A 26,909-nucleotide genomic window follows, 5' to 3' on the forward strand; every position below is an offset into this window, starting at 1 on the left:
ATTTCCCTCTTCAAAGAGTAGGACATGATGTGTCTGCATATAATAATGAAGTGTTAAACATATGTTAACAATACTGTCCTGAGAAGTGAGCAGATCGTCAGTGTTTGTGCTGTTATATACTCAGCCATAGAAACCCATTGCTGTCTGTAAGAGAGTGTAAAGCAATGTATTAATAGACATTAGGCAGCCTCCCAAAAAAACTAAGTGAATAAAATAAATATAAAATCAGTAGTTGCTTATACAAGTCAAGCATCCCTGTATATAAAAGTGCAGTGCAAGTTCTTATTGTAATCTAAACATATCCACTGCTTTATTTCGAGTCCAGCCTTTCAACTATGTTCTGCACTGCACCAGTGAGCCTTGTAGGCTTTTGTACATCAAGAAATGACTTTACCTACTGTTGCCCTATGATCTGTTGTCGTAAAAGACTGCTTTGCTTAGCAACAGGTCAAATATTTAAAATATTACCTTATTTAATTAAATTAAAGTTAATGTAATTGTTGCATTACTTATCTTGGAAAAAAAATTAAGTCTGCGTATATCCATATAACAATATGAGCAACAGTCTTGCATTATCTTTGTATACACTGGGATACAAAGGAAGGCGTTAACGATGAGTAAACATTGCAAAGTCTCATATGCAAATACTTCGAAAAACTAATACATTCAGTATTACAGTTGAACACATGGCAAGGAAACAGAGAGGTACAGCCTTGACAGTACTTCATTATAATATACTGGCACAAATAGTGCAGTAAGGAAAGTGGAGGCTATTTCGTGTGATAAGTTACCATTATCATTTGTTTCTCTTTGTAAAAGGCAAAAGTGACTAACAAAATTTCTGTAGCCACGCAACCACCATATTCCCATAAAAGCTGGACATCTTTGATTATCTTGACTCACAATGAACACTGGAGATAAAAATACTTTTAGAAATTTAAATTCAAAGAATATAAAAGTAAAAATCTACAGGATATAATTATTCATTTAATTCCCTGTCTTGTATCGTAACTCTTTGCAAAGTCCCCTGGATATGTGCAATCTTATTCTTTTTCATTTCATCTCCTATATCTCACAATGGATGGATTAATGGATGGGTGGATGGATTGGTGGGTGGATGGGTGGAAGAATACTCCAAATGTGTATATATATTTTTTTTCTTATATGTATAGTGTATCTCTCTTTCCCGAACATACAGCACTGTTTCTCGTAATGTACTGGGCATGTGACTAAAGTTTTAGCTTCATCAGTGGTTTTGTGTTTCCAGCTCTTGGTAAACCCTTACTAGGACTTTAAATGAATATGACTAAAGACTATTTAACAATACCAGTTGACCCTGGAACTAACAAGCTAATGAACTCCTTAACTTCTCAGTCGGGAATAGGGTGAGGAATTATGTGTCAATATTAATGCCTTTGCCATTTCATTTTGTTGCCTTAAGCAGATTTGTAAATCTTTTAGGGCAGGAACAAATTGAATGTTTTATTAGATATTGTTTAATAAGATCAATGACAGACATAACAAATGCTTTCATGTATCCAACTGTTTTACATCCAGAACGAAACAGGAACTCGCACTCGCGAAGGTTTCATTCATTTGCAGAATTGTTTAAGGCAATGATATTTTCTACAGAAAATGTACAGTGAAAATTGAGAGATGATCAAACACATTCAATATGACACCAAAGAGTATGAAAGTTACACACAAAGACAGACCGCAAATCAATGTATTTTTTATGGTATTATAAAGAAAGGCTTATACCAACTGGTATTTTCATTAATTCAATTTTAGTGCAAAATGATATATTGATGTGTATTTTGCTGCTCAGATGTCATTGGGATAATGTATGAATGATATCCTATTGTTTGTCACTGGTTGTTACAAATAAGGGGTTGTTATTGTGTGAATGTGCTAAAAAACCATTGGAATATTCAATTCATACCAAACTAAAAAAAATATTTTTATTTTATAGAACAATTTGCTGTAAAACATGTGGGGTAATAACATCTTCCTTACTGGTTCCATAAATTAATCTTGGTAGCACTATAGGTTACTGGTTAGTCTTGTAAATGTAGTCCTGTGTGTAGATTAAACTCCTAGGAGGGAAAAGAGTTACAGGAGAGTTTAGACCTATACAGACTAATATCCTATGAAAGTAATCAAATTGGGCTACATCCTGCTAATATTGAGGTGCATTGATCCAATGACAGAGTAAGCATGATTTAGGGATAATATACCTCTAACGCAGTGGTTCCCAACCCAGTCCTCAAGTACCCCCTAACAGTCCTGGATTTAGGGATTACCCAGTTGTGTATGGTGTGTTTAGAAAAAAAAAAGAAAAAATACTTTAGACACAACAGGGTAATCTATAAATCCTGGACTGGTAGGGGATACTTGAGGATTGGGTTGGGAACCCCTGCTCTAACGTATATACATGTAAGTGAGATTACTCACCATTCACTATATCACAAAATTGTGTTTTGCTGTACTTCACTATTGTATGTTTTTTATATTTTTATATAGTTTTGTATCATGCAACCCTAAGTAAAAATACAGGTCAGATTTGAATTACTCTTATAGTGTTCTACTTACACTATTATCACTAGATATTTTTTATTGGACTATGTGGATCACGGGTGGGAACTAAGCAAACTAAAATGCCGCATAGTGCATACCATCCAATCTCTGAATGACCAGCAGGAGGGAAGCGCACTGCACAGCACCGCTCCCCCTCCAACTGGTCTTTGTATGTAGCGTGACCACATGGACCGTGGTAGGGGATTTTCTCTATCCTCTACTCGGTCTGACAGACAGCTGCTTTGTAGGGACAAAGAGACACACACTGGAGTTGGGGGAGAGAAAGAGACCCACAAAGTTGCTGGGGCGCGGAAGAGACACACAGAAGGGCTGGGGAAGGGAAATATGAGCCAACATTTTTTTGGGGGGGTGGAGAGGTAGGGGTGCAAGTAGCTGGTCTTGCCTAGGGCACAAAACAATCTAACACCAGGCCTCTGTGGATCACAGGGAGATTGTCCACTAGTGTGGTAGCTGCTCAAATATTTTTAAGTGCCAAAATAAAATGTTTATATTTTTTCACCTAATTAGACACCAGCATATGTTTGCAAGCAGGTAATTTAAAATGAAACATATTCAATGTACCCCATACTAACTTCAAATACTGATATCCACACAATTTGATGTGTATATTTATGTATGTGTACATGAGAAGTAGATATATTATTTCTAACTAGTGATCTATGCTCCACTGTATGTGCTATTGAATTGCATGTGAAATAGATAATTTCCCCATCACTATTACCCCAAGCTATCCAATAGGCTCAGAGAATACAACAGGAATAAAATACAGTTGCGTCCGCAACTGTAGCAGATTTTTGATGAGTTCTGGGTCATTGTATCGGAACATCCATTGTTCAACATATAATTTACTGCCCCTCATGATGTTTCAATGTAGAATTTGTTATTTCCTTTTAACACTACTGTTTAATGGAAAGAATATAATTTGAATTGAATATCCCTTTTGGTTTTCTGCCACATGACATCCATTTGTCCGCTAAAATGACAATATTGAAGGCTTTAGTTAGAGAAAACAATTGCAAGCCCTGTCTAATGATGACAAAATAGAAGACTTAATCCTTGCAGTAAATAATAGGCTTCTTTTATATTCCCTACCAGAAAAAAAAATAAAACTCTAAAGCATAGTAAATGGAAGTCTCCTTAAACAGTAATTGCATAATATTTAATATTTTTGTTTGATAATCTACTCTACAGATACAGAGCCGTGTTCTAAAAAGTAAATTCTAAAAAATAAAACGGCATAAGGAAAATAAACTTCAATGCTACAATGATCACTGCATCTATATTTTTTTTTATTTGCGCAAGTGCTTAAAATTGAGAATGAAAGTATCGTCATTGCCAATGATGTAAATAAAATGTACATTGGAAAAGCAGAAATAGCACATTAAAAAACACATTAACATATTTTTAAACTGTGTGATTCTACAGTGCAGATGAAATTTTAACTATAGATTACAAGTTGTTTTACAATCCACACCGTTTAGATGAATAATTTATATCAGAAAAGATATAGGGATAAATTTATTAGGAGAACATTGTAGTAATTTCAGAGAAAAGCACTAAATATATGTTTTATGATGATTGTTCGTTCATTAGCACTTGGCCCAGGAAGGAGGCATGTACTTCTTAAAGTGGAACTGTCACTAGTTTTGCTGCTGACACTTCTTCGTTAACTCGCCCCAGTTAATGCTATCAAAATGATAGATTATTGGGGTGCAAATTATTGGAGTGCTGTGCAAGGAATATACAAACAACCCATCTTCCCTTATTAAAACTCTATAGAGTTAGGAATACAAAATAGTGCCCTGTTTGCAGGTTTGTTTAAAGGGACACTATAGTCACCAGAGCAACGATAGCTTAATATAGTTTTTCTGGTGTGTATAGTCTGTCCCTGAAGGATTTTTAATGTAAACACAGCCATTTCAGAGATGTAGTGGTTACGATGCCAGGAGGGCTTGGCACCTCCCCATTGTAAGAAGTCTAACCTTTTTCGAATAGTTTGACTTCTAACCTTGGGTCGCTCCTCAATTACTACACACTACTTCCTTCTGATGCTCTTGGCCAATTAACTAGTCCTGCAAGCTTAGCTCAGGTGAGCTAATAGAAGCTTCTGCTTAGAAGCTCCTGGCTCTCCATAGGAAATAGTGGGGGTGGTGAGTGGTGCCTGTCAGACCCCAGGTATGAATTTAAACCATTCTAAAATGATTTGATGCCTTACAAGTGTCTTGGCACAACTGGAACCAAAACCACTAGAGTGTGATGTAGTGGTTAAGGTGCTTGGAGTGTTACTTTACTACCTTCTGCCACTAGTGCCTTGAAAATTATGTTATGGGAAAAATAAACAGATGTACAGTTGCAAGAAAAAGTATGATATGGATTTCTGCATAAATTGGTCATAAAATGTGATCTGATCATAATCTAAGTAACAACAATAGACAATCACAGTCTGCTTAAACTAATAACACACAAAGAATGAAATGTTGCCATGTTTTTATTGAACACACCATGTAAACATTCACAGTGCAGGTCGAATAAGCATGTGAACCCTTGGATTTAATAACTGGTTGAACCTCCTTTGGCAGCAATAACTTCAACCAAACGTTTCCTGTAGTTGCAGATCAGACGTGCAGGAGTAATTCTTGACCATTCCTCTTTACAGAACTGTTTCAGTTCAGCAATATTCTTGGGATGTCTGATGTGAATCGCTTTCTTGAGGTCATGCCACAGCATCTCAATCGGGTTGAGGTCAGGACTCTGACTGGGCCACTTCAGAAGGCATATTTTCTTCTGTTTAAGCCATTCTGTTGTTGATTTACTTCTATCTTTTTGGGTCATTGTCCTGTTGCAACACCCATCTTCTGTTTAGCTTCAGCTGGTAGACAGATGGCCTTAAGTTCTCCTGCAAAATGTCTTAATAAACTTGGGAATTAATTTTTATTTCGATGATAGCAATCCGTCCAGGCCCTGACGCAGCAAAGCAACCCCAAGCCATGATGCCCCCACCCCCATACTTCACAGTTGGGATGAGGTTTTGATGTTGGTGTGCTGTGCCTCTTTTTCGCCACACATAGTGTTGTGTGTTTCTTCCAAACAACTCAACTTTGGTTTTATCTGTCCACAGAATATTTTGCCAGTACTGCTGTGGGACATCCATGTGCTCTTGTGCAAACTGTAAATGTTTGGACAGCAGTGGCTTCCTCTGTGGTATCCTCTCATGAAATCCATTCTTGTTTAGTGTTTTACGTATTGTAGATTCGCTAACCGGGATGTTAGCATTTGCCAGTGACTTTTGTAAGTCTTTATCTGACACTCTAGGATTCTTCTTCACCTCATTGAGCAGTCTGCACTGTTCTCTTGCAGTCATCTTTACAGGACGGCCACTCCTAGGGAGAGTAGCAGCAGTGCTGTGCTGAACTTTCTCCATTTATAGACAATTTGTCTTACCGTGGACTGATGAACAGCAAGGCTTTTGGATATACTTTTATAACCCTTTCCAGCTTTATGCAAGTCAACAATTCTTAATCGTAGGTCTTCTGAGAGCTCTTTTGTGCGAGGCATCATTCACATCAGGCAATGCATCTTGTGAAAAGCAAACCCAGAACTGGTGTGTGCTTTTTATAGGGCAGGGCAGCTGTAACCAACACCTCCAATCTCATCTCATTGATTGGACTCCAGTTGGCTTACATCTCAATCCAATTAGCTCTTGGAGATGTCATTAGTCTAGGGGTTCACATACTTTTTCCACCTGCACTGTGAATGTTCACATAGTGTGTTCAATAAAAACATGGCAACATTTCATTCTTTGTGTGTTATTAGTTTAAGCAGACTGTGATTGTCTATTGTTGTGACTTAGATGATGATCAGATCACATTTTATGACCAATTTGTGCAGAAATCCAAATCATTCCAAAGGGTTCACATACTTTTTCTTGCAACTGTAACCTGCCCTTGATAGGTGAGAAATTCTGCAATTCTAAAATATCTTATTTTGGTGGCCAAGTGAAAATCAGAACACTTTTTAGGTAATGGAATAGAGGCACTTTTATGAATAATTCTAGTGCACAATTGTATTTGGTCGCTTTTGGCAGTGCATTTGCAACTAAATTATAAAAGGATGATCTTTATATAGCTGTAGATGTTACTAAGGATGTTAGGAAGTAACTCTGTTTATAGAGATCCAATTTAGAATACTGTCATCAAGATAAAGGCACTTTCATTTGTTAAATAGAAGTATATTAATAGCCATAGCGCTTGCATTTATTTTAAATCACCGACGTGTAGCTTTAGAAAGCAAAAGAGACTCATTGAGTTTTATTTACAATAACCAGATAGAAAGCCTATTTTCACGTTATTTTCCCCTCTTTTTACATAGATTTTTTTTTTTAACTATTTAGCACATTTACTTGCAATTAAGAACCACATAATAGAAAATACTTTTTTTTAAAGGGACCCAGAAGCACCTGGCTAGCTTCCATTCTGGAAGATAGCAATCTTTTTAAAATTAACAAATACGTATATTCTATTATGTAGTTTATTTATTTTAATTTTTTTCATGATGAAATAAACTCCAGCTTTTGTATGCGCGTTTAAACAATTACTTTATTTGACTTAAATTTGCTTTATTTTGACGAATATCCTTTATGTAACCCAAGTCCTTTAAGTCCCAGAGTTCCTTTCCATTACCAGGTTTCTTCTCGAAAACCATAAATATGCTCATTCGCTGCTTAAATGGTAGCTACGGTAAAAACATAAACAAAACATTTATGCACGTGAAGCAATGCATGTTTTACCTTTACCCTCAATGCTTCTCAAATTCTCACCACTTTACCTTCCCTGATGATCAGAAGAAATTGTAATGCACTTCCCAACATCAATATAATAATTTTATCATCAGTGGGGAGGGTTCTGGATACTTACCCAAAAATGTGTGAAATTTACTAAAGCATAATATAGAGCAAAAAAAAGTGTCCAAGGAGAGCTGATCTAGGTGTCGTACTGTCACAACATCAACCGATATAAGATAGTTTAAAACATCTGGCTGTTTCCATAAAGGGTCAGAAATGTTCTATTATAAAATGCTTTAATATGAAAGTGAACAACGAGAGATACTCATATATCTACGTAAAGCTATAAGACTTATTGTTAATGCATTTTACTGCTGGAAGACTCCCTGGATTTAGAATGACACTCGTGAAATGAGATTTACAGAAGGACTTTGGAATAATATAACTGGTTCACTTAAACTCAAAGCTGTATTTTGATTGGTTTTGCAATGCTCTCCAGGGGTAGGGAACCTTTGGCACTCCAGATATTGTGGACTTCATCTCCCGTAATGCTCTTACAACCATAATAGTGGAAAAGCACCAGGGGAGATGTAGTCCACAACATCTGATGCCAAAGGTTACCTTCCTCTGCGTCTTTGCCAATTAAAATCTAGATAGAATGCAAAACATGGCCGTTACTCAAAATCTTCACAAATGATTGTCCCTCTGGTCTACTGTAAAATGTAGATGTACTCAAGCAATTCACACTCAAACAGGGCAGTTTGGATTATTTTTTTTAGAGGAAACTGCTTATGATAAACAGGGTTAATCGTCAACATTAACATTTTCAAGAATTCAAAGTTAATTAAAAATGAATTTTTTTTTTTTTTCTAAAATAACCATATTAGAAAAAATCTCCGAGTCACTTGTGTTTTAGTTGAGCTACTATGGCCTAAAACATGTAATTTACTTTGATTTCTCTTAAAATTTCTGACACTTTACTGAATTACACCGTTTATAAATGCACAGACCTGGTCTAACAATTTCTATGGTGATTGTTCATTACATAATACTTTGCCCCACAATTATATCTGTTTGCCTAGGTAATTATGATCTACAGTGTATTTAATAAAAAAAAAATATTTTCATATAGCTTTTTATTAAAGAATGTTGAAACATTTTCGTTATAACATATAAAGAAAAGTATTAATATAAAAAACAAGGGAATGGGAAAGCAAGGAAGAGGGTATCCATCTTAAAACATACAATATCAATATATAGTTATGCCATTAAACAGAAAATATGCAATAATCATACAAAATATAAAAATAGATAATATTGTAACATAATCGGTAATACATGATATTCTGGCAGATTCCCAATTACAAACAATAAAGTTTTTTAACATTCTCTTCCCTCGTAGTCCAATGATATTGAAGTTGGTCAACTAATGCAGATGGCTGTCTAGCCATAAGTGCTAGTTCATAAGACTTGTTTTCTAACACTAAACGTAGTGCCTCCTTGACATGTAATATGGTAGATTTCCTGTATTGAGATAGGCAAGATGTGGGTGATATAAGAATGTGACCTCTTGTTTTTTTTATTAACTTTAGGGATAGATTCTCGGGATCTCTTAAATAGACCTAGTTCTGAAGTTAAAACAGTAATAGATGGACCACTTTTTTGATTCATTTATGGATTTCTCTCCAGTATCTAGTCAGTTTTGGACAGAACCACCAAATATGGAACATATTCCCCTCGCCTGCACAATCTCGCCAACACCTATCTGAAAATCTATTATTCATATTGTGCAGATGTGAGGGAACCAAATACCAGCAGTAAAGTATCTTAAAGTGGAAAAAGACAGACCACTCCTCTAGTTTATATTGTTTGCCCAGTTCTCTGCATTGTGTTTCAGATATAAAACAGCATTGGTTATTTACAGCCACTGTCCTTTGTCACATGTTTATTGGCCAGAATTCAGTTGGCCAGACAGAAATAGAATATAGCAACGTAAGATTTTTTTTTTTAGCATTTTCAAATACATAAAATGCCTGGCATTTGTACTAAAAACTAAAATATCAGACAAAGAAATATGTTAACCAATTTTTTTCTTGCAAGAAAAAGAAAATCTCTATTACGAAGAAGATGACAGCTCTTCTGCATTTGAATACAGGCAATAATAAGGCACAGGAAATTACCAAAAAATGTCATTACAGACAACAGAATAAAGAACTCTGAATGTAATAATATACACAGTAATGTGTTTAAAGATAAAACTAGCTCGAACTTGATGAGACCAACTAACGCAATGAAAGAACAATAAAAATAAAAAAAGAGTACAAGATATTAATAGCAAATTTTTGAAACAGAAGCTCATTCAGAGGGTGTATTCTCCATTGTACGGATATGTTTATGTGCTTACACAAAAGCATATTATTTCGTAACAATGATAAAGCGCACATGACATGCCTAATTAGACTAACAAGCTTTTTACAGAATATAGGATAGTTAATGTGTTGCTAGCATTTTACAATGTTTTTTTTAAGAAGGGTACTGTCACCTAAATAATACGGTTTCTGCTCATTCTGCAAAAATATATTTAATTACACCTTCCCACTGATTATAGTAACATACAGAATTTAGTCATATATAATTTTGTGTATGATAAAATATAGCACGTGATTTATTTTTGAAAAAGTAGTGCTCATTAACATTGCAGAAGTCAGATATTCAACATCAAATTTTAATGCAACCCGGAACCTTAATATTATATGATTCAGAAATCATTTGATACAAATAAATCATATATATGAATATAAATGGAGAGAGAGTGAGGAGGTATATTTTAGAGAGAGAAAGACAACAAAGAAAGGATATAAAACGCGAAAATATTAAGGGACATATATTTCATTGTGGGTTATTAGAAATTTATTTGAGCATAAGTTGTCGGCAAAATAAAAATGCCAAAAAGAGCATTATCCATGTAGACCATTAAATTTTTAATGAGTACTTGCAGAAGGATAAAAAACACAAGTGGAGCCACCCAAAAAAAAAATATATAAAGTTCTCCAAACGCGTTTCGGACAGTATGTTCTTATGCATAGGAATATTAAAAATCTAACTCAGTATAATGTTGTGATCATCATTACAGCAGATGTATGAGTTGCTTTAGGTTTTATATCTTTCAGTTCTGTGTCTAACCACCACTGCTGTGATATGATTATTAATATCATCAAATAAACAGATGTAAGATTTTTTCGTCAGATCATACATTGGGTCCTGTGTATGAACTGTTTAGGTTTAGCTGCCCATTGGGAAAACTGGCTGGATTATTTGATTCTTTTTCTTGCAATGGAGTAGTTGTTGTCCAACCTCAACAATGCGGACTTGTGACTTCAGATAGTAGGACATGTTGGTTTAACCTCTGATATAACAGCGGTTACTGCAGTGCTTGTCTGAATTTTTTATTATTATTTTTTTTCCTGCATCTTTGTGCAGAAAAGGATGTTACTAAAGAAATGCCACTGAACAGTACTGGTTGGGGAACATAGGCTTAAGGGTTTTAGGGTTTATGTTAGAGAGGTACCACCTAAGTCCACAAAACACAGATGCTCTATACCTGGGTACATTATTACAACATTGAGCTCAGCAGTGTACTCAGCGTTGTGATGACGCATGTAATTACAAATAGCACAATAACGTCTGATGTTCGTAACATTACGGCATTCATTCAACGCACAGGAACATTTAGAATTTTCAATGTCAAGATATTTTAAAATGAATAAAAAAAAAAAAAACCCAGATAATTTATATTATATTACAGTAAGAAAGGTGAAAGCCATGTACTCAAGAGCATCGTTGAGTCTCTTGAAATTAAATTAATAGTTGGACAAAATGGTAAACTTTAAGCAGCCAAGGTTGCTGACTTAATTTTATATGACAGGCACATGCAGTCTGCCGAGATTTCATTGACAAGAAAAGATGGAGGAATTAACTGCATGGAATGCACACTGAAAGCTTATTCCCACTTGTGAAAACACTTGGATGAAGGACTTTGATCAGTGCATGCAAAAATCAACTATAAAGGAGAAAACGCTGTCAGGCATTTGCTGCACTGCTTTGCCGTATCATTGAGCAAAATAGCTTTATTTTCAGGTTAAAGGGACCACGCCACCTTTAAAACATGCTATGTGTCATATTCTTTTATACGTGCAGTAAAATATAAAGCACACCAATCATGTACATCATCAGTTGCTAGACAATAAACAGAGAGTAAACAATCACTAAAATGAATTGTCCCCATCATTATCATCATAAGCCTTATAAAGGTTTATAAATGACTCCAACACTTAATTATGGCATTCTTTTGTCTTAATGCACACTTCACAGTTCAGTATCTTTTTTATTGCAAGAGTGGGAATTTACTGTTAACACAGCACTAGGACACGAGTGTCCCAGTGTTGCTATAAATTAGTGGAAGTTACAGTCCCAGACGGGGTGTATTCCAACTTTGTTTACTGAAATTGTGGCAGCTGATACTTGGGAATATAACTCCTGAATATCTTAGGCAGACTTCCTGGCTAAGCCCAATATTGGGGTCTCTGAATGGCATAGAAGTGATCAATGCATTATCCCCCAATAACTGTGGGAAATAATTACCCAGGTAACCCAGGTACCCATTATGTATTATGTGAATCTAAATATTGAAATGTTTCCTTTAAGCATTCCATTGTTAAAATAGTTGTGTAAAAACACAGTAAAAATGTAAAGTACAATGATCACCATTACATCATCATTACAGTGATGCTACATAAAACTGCATAAAATTGAGTGTATAATCATTATAATACCATCTTAATTATACGTATATGAAATAATAAGGTAAAACTATTTGGATAAAGATGCCCACATAAATAGTCCCCTAAATATAAACATGGACTTGTGTTTACAGGGTATTCGATAGCCCACATACTCACTAGATAGCTATTCAATATTCTAAATATGGTTGAGTATAGACCAGTGACACACTTGGGAATTGTGGGGTCCCATGCAAAGATGAATGTGGGTCCCTTAATTGCTTAATGTATAGATATATCTCTATACTTTTTTTTTTCCATTGGAGATTTAATTTATAAGGTGGCTTGTCTTTTCACCAAATGAAAAACGAATAACATAAGAGATTTTTCATAGTGATAAATTGCCACTGTGTAAATAATTCACAATATGATATGTACAACCTATTTTTTCCATACATGTCTGCATTATTTTCTATTTATCAAATATCAGCAACTTTAAAATAATTAGGTCTACATTATTTCTAGAATCACATTATGTTCTGTCAGTTGGTTGCAAAACTTGAAATCTGATTTCATCAGGCAGTGCTACAGTTACATTCTGAAGGGAATATTCATATCGTGGGTCAGAATTTACATTAAAACTGTATTTTTTACTTGGAATCAGCACAGTAGAGTCCTGTTAGTAAGATGCAAGAAATGAATTGTTCCTGGGAGAACCATGCACCGTAGTCGAGCCAATTACAACCCATGTTCTTTATCATGGCAGCAATTTAAGCTCCACTATTTATTAATTTAATTAACTCTATCACGGCAGGAAACATCTGATAATATATTCATGATCATTACGTCGTCAGATCCGCACATGCACAAAGAGTTAAAGGTTTTAATGACCAGGTCTCGCTAGTTCATGTTATCTATTTGCTTCATTAATATCTGCCAAGGGCAATACACAAATTAGCTGTAAAATGTCCAAATTTAAAGTAATTTTATGCTTTACCCCATGCAGATTTGTTAATGTTTTTTCCTCTCTCAACTAATTTATAGAATTAATTTAAATGGCATATTATTAGAAATCTAAAATATAATGTGCCAGATAAAAATAAAATATTAGTGCAAACAGTAAAATATTGAATGCAAGTGCTTTTAATAAGATTTCAAAATTTCAAAATTCCCTTGTATATAATTGATGATTTATCCAGCATGTCCCAATGTCATTGCTGGAGTCAACAGCCTTGGCTAGAGTGTATAGGAGTGATGACAACATATGTTTTTTTTTTTTAATTGAAAGAGGGAAATGATCTCACCAATTCAATATTTATCAGGGGGTTATGACCTGTTTTCTGTCATTAGCAAGGAAGCTGCTAGTAAAAGTCTTCAACAAGGGCTATGAGAAGCATGGAGAAGATTATTTAATTTTTAAGACATAGAAATGAAACAAAATAAACTGCCACAATGCTAAATATATACCAATATGTACGAAAGACCAATTTACAAAAAACAATTATAGAATTCTAGTAAAGTAAGACTAACAGCAGCACACTCAATATATGTATAAGATAGTGTACAAATGTAATGTCCTATTACAATTCAAGAAAGGATAGTCTGCATTAATAAGTCATTTCCAACTGGCTTTAAAATGATTTCCACATCATTCAGATCTTCCTTCTTAGACATTATCTGCAGATGTAGGCAAGAAGCCCCCATACTGCCCTCTTGTAATGCCTGTAGATCGATTCCACCTCTTTACGTTCCTTTTCTCTCCTTTTCTCTCACTCTCTCTAAACAGTCAGGTTCACTGTGTTTATAAACTATATAGGTTCTAAAATAAACAGAACTCCAAGAAAGCCTCTTTAGATAACACATGTGCTATATATAGTATAGTTCGAACATATTAGTATTGATATAGTGATGATGTGAATTGGTTATGAACCCATACATGATTATGGTAAAGTTCTGGAGGTAGACCTTCTAAGAGTGGTTGTCTTGCTTGGTCTATACTTAATGTATGTCATCATCCGAGAAAAAAGCACATACATTTGAGAAAACAAGCTTTGGTTCTGATCTCGGAATGTTGATAATCATTGGTAAAACAACATATCTCAATCTGTGGGATCTTTTTAAACAGCCAGGTTCACTGTGCTTATAAACTATATAGATTCTTAAATAAACAGAACTCCAAGAGAACCTATTTAGCTAACACGTGCTATAAAAAGCATAGTTAAACATATTAGTACTGACATCGAGATGATGTAAATTGTTTATGATCCCATACATGATTATGGTAAGGTTCTAGAGGCAGACCCTCTAAGAGTGGTTGTCTTGCTCGTTCTATATACGTTACGAATGTTATCATCTGAGAAAAAAAGCACATACATAAGCTTCGTTCTGATCTCGGAATGTTGATAATCATTTGTAAAACACCAACATTAAAGGATGGTGATAATATAAACATGTAAATGTTTAAGCAAATATAAGATGATTGTGTGTGTTATAGTTACAACCATGCTTCTTTTAGCATTGAATTGCAGTTAGGAAGAGATTACAACCAAACGAGCCACATTACATTGTGCCTCATAGTGCTACAGCACTGTTTCCAATTAATAATGTATGAAGTGTTTTTTGTTTTTATACACAGAATACAGTTTCATACGTAATTATATAACTATATTTGTCTTTTTGTAGCTCCCCGTAATGCAACACTGGTAGAAAGTTAAAATCTCAAATTCATTTTTGTCTTTTTTGTTGTTGTTGTTGTTTCGATTATTTTGTTTTACTTTTTTGCTATTATATTAAAGCTTAGGGAACTATTTTATATACATTAATTACTGATAAAATGTATGTACATTCATAGCTGATGACTATTTTATTCCTCAACATGGTATTGATGTCACTAAAATGCTTTTTTCTCAATTTTTACTTGTCAGTTAACTAAACACGAATGAAAATGGTCGATCAATGTCTAACATCTTTGTTATATACTTTCCAAGTTGACAGTTAATGCTTTGTTAGTGTTTCTTTTAGATCTATTTTAGTTAAAACATTGTGTATGTGTTTAGAGTGTGTCAAGCTTTCTTCCAGGCTGCATAGGTATACACAGCAAGTGTTGGAAAAGTTTTAGATCCAAACGCTGACCAAAATGCTCTTGTAGGCTGGAAATTATTTGGTACCCCCACTCTAACGTGATAAATCTGGTGGTAAAAGGTTGGATGCACATTTGTTGGAAGTGCAATAGCCATATATGTATCTATCTATTATGTTGATATCCTAAGTTTATAACATGACAGGAGACTTCATATTTGCTTAAACCTCTCTTTTCTAGAACTCCCCAGCAGCACATTAACACAGAAAAAAAAATCTGAAAAAGCGTTAGGTGCAATAAAACTCCCCGCCCCACACATAACTTCCTCTTTATTTGCTGCTCCATATCAAGCACAGGTCAGAGTACCACTGCCTCCTGGTCTTAGTTGGTGGCTGTGAGATTATGTATATATATTTATCCCTTATGTTAGTGACATTTTCATTTGTCCTGTATTGTTGCTTTTCTGTTTCAAAGATTTATTTATATCTATATTCTATTGAGGCTGTTGTTTGGTGTCTCATCTTGGGGATTACCTTTTTTCTGTTAGCTATTTTCCTCTCCTTTTTCTTCCATCACTATCACATAACACTATTACTACTATCCTGTATTTTGCATTGGTGCTTTTTTTTTATCCGTTATTTCGTACTATTCTAACGCTATTCCTACTATCCTGTCTTTTGTATTTGCTTTTTTTTGTGTCCGTTATTTCGTACCTGCTTGGGAATCATAGGAGACTGCATGATAACCGCCTCCACCAATTCTCCAAGCACTGGGACCGCGGAGTACGTCCCTGGTGGCTCCCGCGGCTTATTACTTAATGCCATAGCGCGGAACCTGACAGGGAGCATCTCTCGCCTTGCCGCACCCACCACACATCACTGAGCCGTGGTCTGCCTGCACCTGGTGCAAGGTGGGATAGAGCGCAGGTGCCACGTGGGAACTACATGAGTTTCCATTTTGATACAAGGTCGCCTCGTGGCTGCTTTTTTTTTTTTAGAGCTGATTACGTGTTCTGGACATTTACTTAGCTAGAGCTGATGTGCTGACTTGAGCTTGTGATAAGACGATATTGACTTGGCAGGAGTTTTTGGACTGTTTTTGACATGGGATATCATGTTCTTGAGGAGACAAACAGATATGTTTCTGATTAAATCTAGCTGGGTGTTCTAGAACACATTGTTCCAAGTATAGAACATTCAATATCAGTAACTAGAAACGAGTCTTGTAACTTATAGCCTATGCATGCACATGTCCAAGCAACTAAGTATGCATGCACATGTCCAAGCAAGAAGTACACTGGAAATGTTTTTCAAAATGAATTTCCAAGAAATATTTGCCATAAAAATAATAGAACATGCACATTAGTCACCCACAACGGATGATAGGTCCTCTGGCTCTGGCAGTCTAGACCTGGAGCTTTGACTCTGGTTGTGATGTTGTCCTTCTTGAGCTAGTAGGGAGATCTACTGATCTTCCTGCTCGGCCCTGTGCTCCATCACATCGTTGAGAGAGCACAGCAGTCTGAACCATTACTTGGTGCAGACCACTTCAACAGCCTGCAGGCCTTAATGCTATGCCATCACCATACCATCATCAAAGAATACATTAAAATGGGTCATGAAAGGCTGCCCAAGCAACTGCCTCAGCCCCAATGACTCCTAGTTTGCAATTGCAGTTTGCATCAATTGGTGACAACTTCCATGCTGAGAGTGGATGTAGTCTACATGGAGGGGAGTATTTATTTTAACCTATGCTTAAGTCTAGAAATGATATCTCATTCTATGACTACTTGAATGCAAACTTGTTTCATTGATCCAGAAAAAATGTGACTGACAGGTTCACTTTAAGATAACTCTAGATTGGCCTTAGCTAGCAGTAAAATTCTGCACTAACAAGCTGGAGATTATTTTTGTCTGTATGTGGAAAAAAAATGCAACTTAAGCAGAAATCCAAGCAAGTCCTTATAAGATCTGAAGAATAACTAATGCAGATCTACAGAAAGAATAGTAAAATAAGAGCATAGAGTTTTAGGGCACAATATATACCTTGGTTCTAAATATTTGCATGGCATGAAATTAGTGCAATAATATTGTATGCATTTTTCTTTCTTCTTCATTAAAGTGTTATTCATGTAGCTCCCATTAAGACAAGATCCAAATCTAAAAATCTTATCTGACAGTGATGCTGTCATGACAAATTACCTCTTTTTGTTCCATTCGATTTTGTTAACTCTAGACACTTTTTGAGCATGTGGTAGAGGTACACTCTTAAAGAATGTTCATGTTAGCTGTGTTGGTATTTCATTGATCTTGTAGTGCAATCAAAATATACAAAAAAACAAAGTAGAAACCACTTTTTCTTACAGTCAGTGGTCTGTAAAGTTGGAGCTTCCACCATCACATTTTGTCACGTCCCACAGCCATTGCTAGGGACATAATAGGCATCTTCTATAAGGTTTGATCTATGGAGGTTTCTGTGGTCTTATGGAATCCTCCATAGACCTCAGCTGATCCTCCATAGACCTTAGTGCATGGATAAGAGTACAGCAGTGATGCAGATCTTGGTGGAGGAAGAATAAAATGGCAGTGGTCCTTGCGTGAGAGTTTCAGTTACCCCCTTAACAACATTTGGGCGTGCTATGCCATCCTACAAAAGGAGGGCTTTAAGGCCATTGGGGCGGTATAGCAGTCCCTAATGATTGGCACCCCCAAAGCTCTGTTACTTACCTGAAGCAAATTCCGCGATGACTCTGTGGTCACATGACTCGGATATATATATATATATATATATATATATGTGTGCGTATTTTGATATTTTGGAAACAAATGATATAATTTGTTTTAAAATTTATTTTTTTGTATGTATATTATTATGATATATTTGAACTAATTCTATGTTGGGAGAAATACTAAGCAAAATAAACAGTCGTTGGAACTAGTGATGTAGGTGCTACTATCACCTGTGTGAATCACTTAACACACACAAAAGTGAAACAAAGTGAAAAGTAAGAAATGGTGAGAGCACTCAATAAACAGAAACTTTACCAATTAAAACATGGATACATTCCTAAAAATGAGATAAAAGACCATAGGGTAATATAGTAAAAACTAATATTAAAACCACATACTTTTGGTCAAACTCACATGTTGCTGAGTCACTTAAAAAGCTGACTCAGACTAGAAGCATAAAGCCGGAGAAAAACATCTGCAGGTGGATTTCTGCTGTACCCAGGATATCTCCTGTTCATGTCAATGATAATATTTCCAAAAGACCCAGGATGCAGGATCACGGTAAAAATACAATTTATTGGAACATATAAATAAAATAAAAAAAATATACAGACAGATAAAGTCTACCAGTAATTGCCACCTGACGCGTTTTGTCATTAAAGCCTTCCAGAAGTGGTGATCCTGCTCTTCTCTGCAATCTTTTTTTTAAGTGTGTGTTTTTTGCGCACTCCTCGCTGACTTCCGGTTCCTGTTTCCGCATTTGTCATCACTTGCCGTCCGGCGCCTGTATTGCGCATCCTTGCGCAGTGATGTCATGACGCAGGTGTCCGGAAGTCTATAGTCTATAGTCTTTTTCCAGTACTCCATAGCCCAAAATGTAGCGGGCATTATAAACACAATGTAAACAATATAAAAAAGATAAAGATAATAAATAACAATAAATCATTAATTAGATCAGTACCATAGAGAAATATTATTAGCATTTAAATATGTATAAGTATGAGACAAAATAGATAAAATATAAAAAATATGATGATGAATTTATGTATAAGTATTGAGACACAATAAATAAAATATGATAAAATATAATAATAAACTGGAAAAAAAACATATTACAAATTGGAAAAGGTGCTAAAATATATATATTTTATTATATTTTATATATTGTGTCTCATATAGAGATAAAATATATGAGAATACATATTGAAATGCTAATAATATTTCTCTATGGTACTGGTCGTATTAATGATTTATTATCTTTATCTTTTTTATATTGTTTACATTTTATAATGCCCGCTACATTTTGGGCTATGGAGTACTGGCAAAAGACTATAGACTGGACGAACTTCCAAAATGGAGATTCAATGGCTTCCGGTATAAAGCTAGCATCATGACGTCACGGCGCAAGGATGCGCAATACAGGCACCGGACGACAAGTGATGACAAATGGGGAAACAGGAACCGGAAGTCAGCACCAAAACACACACTTAAAAGAAGGATTGCGGAGAAGAGCAGGATCACCACTTTTGAGGAAGGCTTTAATGCCGAAACGCGTCAGGTGGCAATTACTGGTGGACTTTATCTGTCTGTATAATTTTTTTTAATATATATATATGATCCAATAAATTATATTTTTACCATGATCCTGCATCCTGGGTCTTTTGGAAATATTATAATTGGCGCAAACAGGAGATATCCTGGGTACAGCAGAAATCCACCTTTGCAGTTGGTTTTCTCCGCTTTATGCTTCTAGTCGAGTTAGCTTTTTAAGTGACTCAGCAACATGTGACCAAAAATATGTGGTTTTAATATTAGTTTTTACTATATTACCCTATGGTCTTTTATTTCATTTTTAGGAATATATCCATGTTTTAATTGGTAAAGTTTATGTTTAATGAGTGCTCTCACCATTTCTTACTTTTCATGTTGGGAGAAAACCTAGGCAGTCCCTCTGCGTTGAACCTGCCAATCAAGCTGATACAAAATATAATTTCAAGTGTATTTTGACATTATTTATAAAAAGTTATATTATTTTATTTATGATATATTGAGGGATCTGCCGATGCAAATATACCAGAGAATATAATTTGCAAGCTCTATATTTGGCCCTGTAATTTACAAAACCCCATACAACCTGTACAAGGGGGGTACTGTTGAACACAAATATGAGCGGTTTAGACTATTAACATGCATAATGCTGATAATATCATCAGTAAAAGGGCAGTTTATTTGTGAAAAATTCTAAACTAAATCTGAACACTAACTTTGGCAAGAGTTTTTGTTTAACTAAGTGGCTACTTTAAAAAGACTGGATATTTTGAACACACTGGATTGTCTTCCTTTATAGATGGTATGCAATGACAAGTGTTAATTTTCATTTCTGGGCTGTCGTATGGTCTCAAATGCAACATAACCAATTTGGCAAATTTCAATGTGTGAAAACTGTAATCCGTAAGCCCCTTATGCGACCCTGTAACTTTACAAAACACCATGAAACCTGTACGTGGGGGGCACTGTTGTACATGTGGGACATCACAGCATACAATACGTGTATTTTATTGCAGTAAAATCTGACCGTATTATGACATTTACAGTTAAAATGCCATGCAGAACTTTCTAACACTTTTTTAGATTTTATTCATATTAAAATATGTTTCATATATAAATATTTGATGTGAAATAAAAGCCATGTTTCTCCTGAACAAAATGATATATAAGAAGCATGAGTGCACTTAAAATGAAAAAGGTACAGAAATATAGCTTAAATAACAGGTTTTGTTTTGGTCAGAACTTGTACAATTGCCTCTGTTCTCAAGGGGTTAAATATAACTATCTCTGACTGCTACACACGGCAGGCATACCACCATTGATGGTGTCTGAAAGACCTCTGAAGGTGACATTGCGTTTTAAATATATGCCTAACTGATGAAACGTGAATTTAGGCTCCCTGAACGTCATTATTATTTTTGCCATTTATATAGTGCTAGTTTATTCCGCAGCACTACACAATATTCTAAAGGGGGGAATGTAACAATAAATAAAACAATTTCAAAAATGTTATAGTAACAATAGGTTGATGAAGACCCTGCTCAAACAAGCTTATAGTCTAAAGGAGGTGGGGTTCAAAAATACAATAGGAAGGGCATTGAGAAGGATAGCAACCAAACGGTATGAAGGTAGGTATGTAGAAGAGGATAAAGGTCTAGCTGACTGCCTCAATTAATATTTTTGTTCGGTATTTACATATGAAAATGAAGGAAAGGGACCTCAGTTAAGAAAAAGCATAAATGAGTCATTTATTACACGTGAGTTTACAGAGGAAGAGGTTCTATTTCAACTGTCAAAAGTAAAGACAAATAAGTCAATGGGACCTGATGGAATACACCCAAAGCTATTAAAAGAGCTTAGTGGTGTACTAGAAAAAAACATTAACAGATTTATTTAACCAATCATTGATAACAGGAGTAGTCCCAGAAGATTGGAAGTTGGCAAATGTTGTGCCCATTCACAAGAAAGGTAATAGGGAGGAGTCGGGCAACTATGGGCCAGTAAGCCTTACTTCAGTAGTGGGGAAAGTGATGGAAACCACGTTAAAGCATAGAATTGTTGAACATCTAAAAACACATGGATTTCAAGATCAGAGACAACATGGGTTTACTTCAGGGAGATCATGCCAAACTAATCTTATTGATTTTTTTGATTGGGTAACTAAAATTTTAGATCAGGGTGGTGCAGTAGACATTGCTTACCTGGATTTCAGTAAGGCTTTTGACACTGTTACACATAGAAGGCTTATCAATAAACTGCAATCTTTAAGTTTGGATTCCAATATTGTTGAATGGGTAAGGCAGTGGCTGAGTGACAGGCAACAGAGGGTTGTAGTCAATGGAGTATATTCGAAGCTTGGGCTTGTCACCAGTGGAGTACCTCAGGGATCTGTACTTGGACCCATTCTCTTTAATATTTTTATTAGTGATATTGCAGAAGGTCTTGATGGTAAGATATGTCTGTTTGCTGATGATACTAAGATATGTAACAGGGTTGATGTTACAGGAGGGATAAGCCAAATGGCTAATGATTTAGGTAAACTAGAAAAATGGTCAGAGTTGTGGCAACTGACATTTAATGTGGATAAGTGCAAGATAATGCATCTTGGACGTAAAAAACCAAGGGCAGAGTACAGAATATTTGATAGAGTCCTAACCTCAACATCTGAGGAAAGGGATTTAGGGGTGATTATTTCTGATGACTTAAAGGTAGGCAGACAATGTAATAGAGAAGCAGGAAATGCTAGCAGAATGCTTGGGTGTATAGGGAGAGGTATTAGCAGTAGAAAGAGGGAAGTGCTCATGCCATTGTACAGAACACTGTTGAGACCTCACTTGGAGTATTGTACGCAGTACTGGAGACCATATCTTCAGAAGGATATTGATACCTTAGAGAGAGTTCAGAGAAGGGCTACTAAACTGGTTCATGGATTGCAGGATAAAACTTACCAGGAAAGGTTAAAGGATCTTAACATGTATAGCTTGGAGGAAAGACGAGACAGGGGGGATAAGATAGAAACATTTAAATACATAAAGGGAATCAACACAGTAAAGGAGGAGACTATATTTAAAAGAAGAAAAACTACCACAACAAGAGGACATTGTCTTAAATTAGAGGGACAAAGGTTTAAAAATAATATCAGGAAGTATTACTTTACTGAGAGGGTAGTGGATGCATTGAATAGCCTTCCAGCTGAAGTGGTAGAGGTTAACACAGTAAAGGAGTTTAAGCATGCTTGGGATAGGCATAAGGCTATCCTAACTATAAGATAAGGCCAGGGACTAATGAAAGTATTTAGAAAATTGGGCAGACTAGATGGGCTGAATGGTTCTTATCTGCCGTCACATTCTGTTTCTATGTTTCTATAAACAACAAGGAGGAAATGTAGCAGAACTGGAGGTGAAGTGGACAACAATCACATGAACAGCTGAGGTTCCAAAGTGAGTTATCACCTGTATAACACCACTTTGAAGAAAGAGTAGTGGGTACCTGAAATAACCATCCTGTGGTCGTTGTAAAATGTAAAACAACATAAGCAACGTAGAGTGATTATAAGGCTAAAGAAATAAGAGATAAAAAAAAAACAATAGTCAGCTGGACATCGCAATGTATTTTCTTGTATTTCTAAGTTCTCTTTTATGTAGGATAAAGTCTTTAAAGATAAATTATAATTTTATGAGAATCACATTCTCTTTTCTTTGCCCTTTTTTTCGGTATAACATTTGTATTGCTGTGTGGCCATTATGACATTAGGGATGAGTATTATTTGCTTAAGAATTGGCATGGTAACAGAACAGATGTCATATCGAGTATTATGAGATCTGTCCAATTACACAGTGATTCTTGCACTGGTCGTAACAAGAGACTCAACAGCGAGCATATTTATTGAGTTTGATGCTATCTAAATCGACACACATAAGCGTGGTCCTGCAGTAAACCATTTTCAATTGATTGCGGGTTTTAAAGACAATTTATCTTCTCTCAGAGATTTTTTTTTTTACTCCTGCATGTACTAGAGTTTTCTCATTGAAAGCTAAAGCTGCTAGCTCTCAATTTTAAAAATGAAGGGTTGTATCGGCTATGTGCCTTACTGTAAACTACATTGTACTCTGAGTGTTTCACTCTCATTAAGAAACAGAACAAGTCAATTTAGGAGCACAGATAAAGATGCCGAAAAACAGTGTCTCGGATCAGGTCAGATTTAACCTCCTAGCTGCCCAAAGGCCAGTTTTTTCACTGCTTGTATAATTTGTGTTTGGGTGGAAAAGCTGCTTGTATGGTTATAGTTAAGTGGGGGTTGCTGCATGTAGAGTTTTGTGTGTGTGGGAGGGATTCTGTTGTGGGGTTGTCTGTCATGTAGTATGTGTGTGCATTTTGCTGTTGCATATGTGTGTTTGTGTGTGTGTGTGTGTGTGTTTGCGTTTAGGAAGATAGGAACTATAGTCTGTATTTCTGGGATAGGGCTTAGTGTGTGAGGGAGAAATATAAGTTGCAATATGTGTTTGGTGGAGTAGGGGGATGTAGCATCTGTTTGGAGGTAATAGGAACTGTTGTGTGTGTTAGGGGGGAAATGGGCTGTTTGTTTGTGTTGGTGAAAGCATAGCTGAAAACAATAATATACTGCGTAGCCAGGTAGTCATGTCAGTCCCGCCATGGTACCTAACTAATACAGGAATATGCTGCAAAGGTTATTTCCCAAGCACCCCCTCCCAATACTTACCTTGAAGAGTACTATATTAATAAAGACCTTTCTTTTTATATTAGGTACCTGCTTTGAGTAATAGAAATTATAATAAATAGTGAAAATAAACTAAAAACTAACCACTATTTTGCATCAGCCCCCAAAGCTCACCCCCTTCCAGTAGCAACAACTATGCCTACAATCATTAAACACGTAGGACATTCCCTTAGCCTTTAATATCTTCTAAAGACTAGTTTGTTAGGAAATACTGTTACATAATTACATAATTACATAATTAGTTCTTAAAGAGTTAAACATGGAATTCCAAAAAGTTGCAAAACATTTATAAGGCAAGGGTAATAGAGATTATAATATCAACATGTTATGCATGTTTTCAATCTGTTACATATGCATTCTATTTCACCCCTCTGTTATTGGCCAGTTATTATTATCCCCTATCATAAAAAGTCAAGAATCCCTATTATCTGGCTTCAAATAAACAAAAATGTTTAACTTTAATTAATTTTATATGAAATCATTGTCTGTTAGGTTCTAATAGATAAGTTAAACTTATACAAAATGTTTATTTTTTTCCTCTATGGGTCAAGGTCAACGAACTCTGCCTTTTATTGCAGACAGAGGGGCGCCATTAATTTATTGCTATCTTTGCATTTTGGGTCATGGACTATGGTATGAATTATATTTGGATTATCTCAACAATTACCAATTAGCCACATTGAATAGAATTTCAACTTAAAATGGGTCATTTGAGGGTGGGGGCAGAGTTGTTTCTCATGTTTCTCCAAGAAGCTTGTATTTCCTGATGTTTTTCACCAATGTTTTTATTAAGAGCAAAAAGCAAACACAAAAGGCATTTAGGTATACAAACCATGTAGATTGCATTGCATGTGAAGAAAGAAAATGAAAGAGAGATAACATCAAGCGTAACATTTGAAGAATAAAGTAATTGTTACATTGTAACATTTTAAACCTAAAACCATTGTCCTTGACTTTGCACGACACATCAGATTTTTTTCTTAAACTACAGCTAAAACGCCATGTGCAATGATTAGTTAGAGGTGAGATAGAGAAAGTAGTTATGTTGAGAGGTGGGATAGGTAAGCCCAACTATGCACGAAAACTTGGAGCAATATAATGTATAATAGGCAAGTCACCTCATTTTATACTGTATTTCATATTTACTGAACATTGCAAAAACATGGATCTAATGACATAGCCACACGGGTCACTAAGGAAAGAATTTAGGCAATTTGTATAAGCATTGTCAGATGGCAGTAGCACTTCTATTGATTTGTCTTAGGTAAACATGTGAGCTGTTTTCTATTTTTCTCTAGAAATATTCTTGTAGGAAATAAAAAAGGGGAAGGTGGAGTGGAGGGGAGTTGGAAGTTGAGACATTTACCAGAAGATGATATAGATGGAGTAGCTGGCATTTGATGCTACGATGACAGGAGCAAGCTTATATGAAGTAGTATTAGTGGAGAGAGGAGGAGCTGATATAGAGAGGAGCTAATGTGAAGGTACAGGGCTGAGAGGTTAAATATAGAAACAAGACAAAGTGATGGAAAAGGTGAATTAAATCAACCCAACAGAATTATTCACTGATGGAAAGGTGGTTGACATGAAGACAGATGCTTTTAAAAGGAAAGGAGCAAATGATCATGATGTTTTAGTGAAAAATAGACATTTTATGCAAATAGGTAGATGTTCCTTAAAGCAGTGTTCCCCAACCCAGTCCTCATGGACCAACAACAGTTCAGGTTTTGTCCGTATCTCTATTGGAATACAACAGGGAAATACATAAATCCTGGACTGTTGGTGGTCCACAAGGACTGGATTGGGGTACACTGCTTTAAAGGACAGGAACTGAAAAGTTTTATATGAGGCTTTTTGTATAATATTCTATAAAATGTCATTTTTAATAAGAGGAAATCAAACTATTGGTTCCTACTAGCCCATTTTTAGAGGCATTTTTTTTGTACTATGTATTTTTCTTTGGTATTACTTGGTTGGTTGGTTGATGGGTTGTAGGGGCAATGTATGGAAGAAATAATTTTAGATGCCACCAGAATCAGAATTTGTCTGTGCATTAGGGTTACATTCAATTCACATACATCACAATTTATTTCATCTCACATAGCAATGCGCTAGAGAAGGTGAAGATGACCTTGCTTAATAATAGACTTTGAGATTCATTTTGGTCTGAAATGCAATTTGGCTAAATTTGGGCTGATTAGATGATCACAGCCTCTGAGTTGATATGCACACAAATCACAAACCATCTGAACCACTGTGCAATACCGAAAATGTTCGGTTCGGGGTCTGATTCTGTAAAAGTGACCAAACAAGAGATTATTGATTGGGAAAAAGATTGATGGCTACGGGACAGTCACTATATACCGATTTTACTCACAGATTAAGTGTGGAGTGGGCAATAGAGGGAAAAATAAAATAAATATATAATATATAAATATATAAAAATAGATATTTTTACTGCTCATACAGTTTTCCCTCTGTTCATTACTTTTTTCTCCTTGATCTGTGAACCAAAATGATGGGAAAATGCACCTATCACTGTACTGCAACATATGTAGATAATATTGTATTATGTGTTAATTTGCAGCAAACCTATTGGCCTTTTTGGTTCTTCTGATTTGGTTCCAGAATTGGAATCTCAGTTCCAAAATTCTCCTGA

The 26,909-nt window shown here is 35.5% G+C and overlaps 1 protein-coding gene across 1 annotated transcript in view; it reads left to right on the plus strand.

Moving 5' to 3' along the window:
- Positions 1-26,909, plus strand: part of CDH8 (cadherin 8) — a 314,476-nt gene that overhangs the window by 91,696 nt on the left and 195,871 nt on the right. The gene's annotated exons all lie outside the window — the stretch shown is intronic.

The sequence above is a fragment of the Pelobates fuscus genome, chromosome 12 (assembly GCF_036172605.1).
Source record: "Pelobates fuscus isolate aPelFus1 chromosome 12, aPelFus1.pri, whole genome shotgun sequence".
NCBI classification, from domain to species: domain Eukaryota; kingdom Metazoa; phylum Chordata; class Amphibia; order Anura; family Pelobatidae; genus Pelobates; species Pelobates fuscus.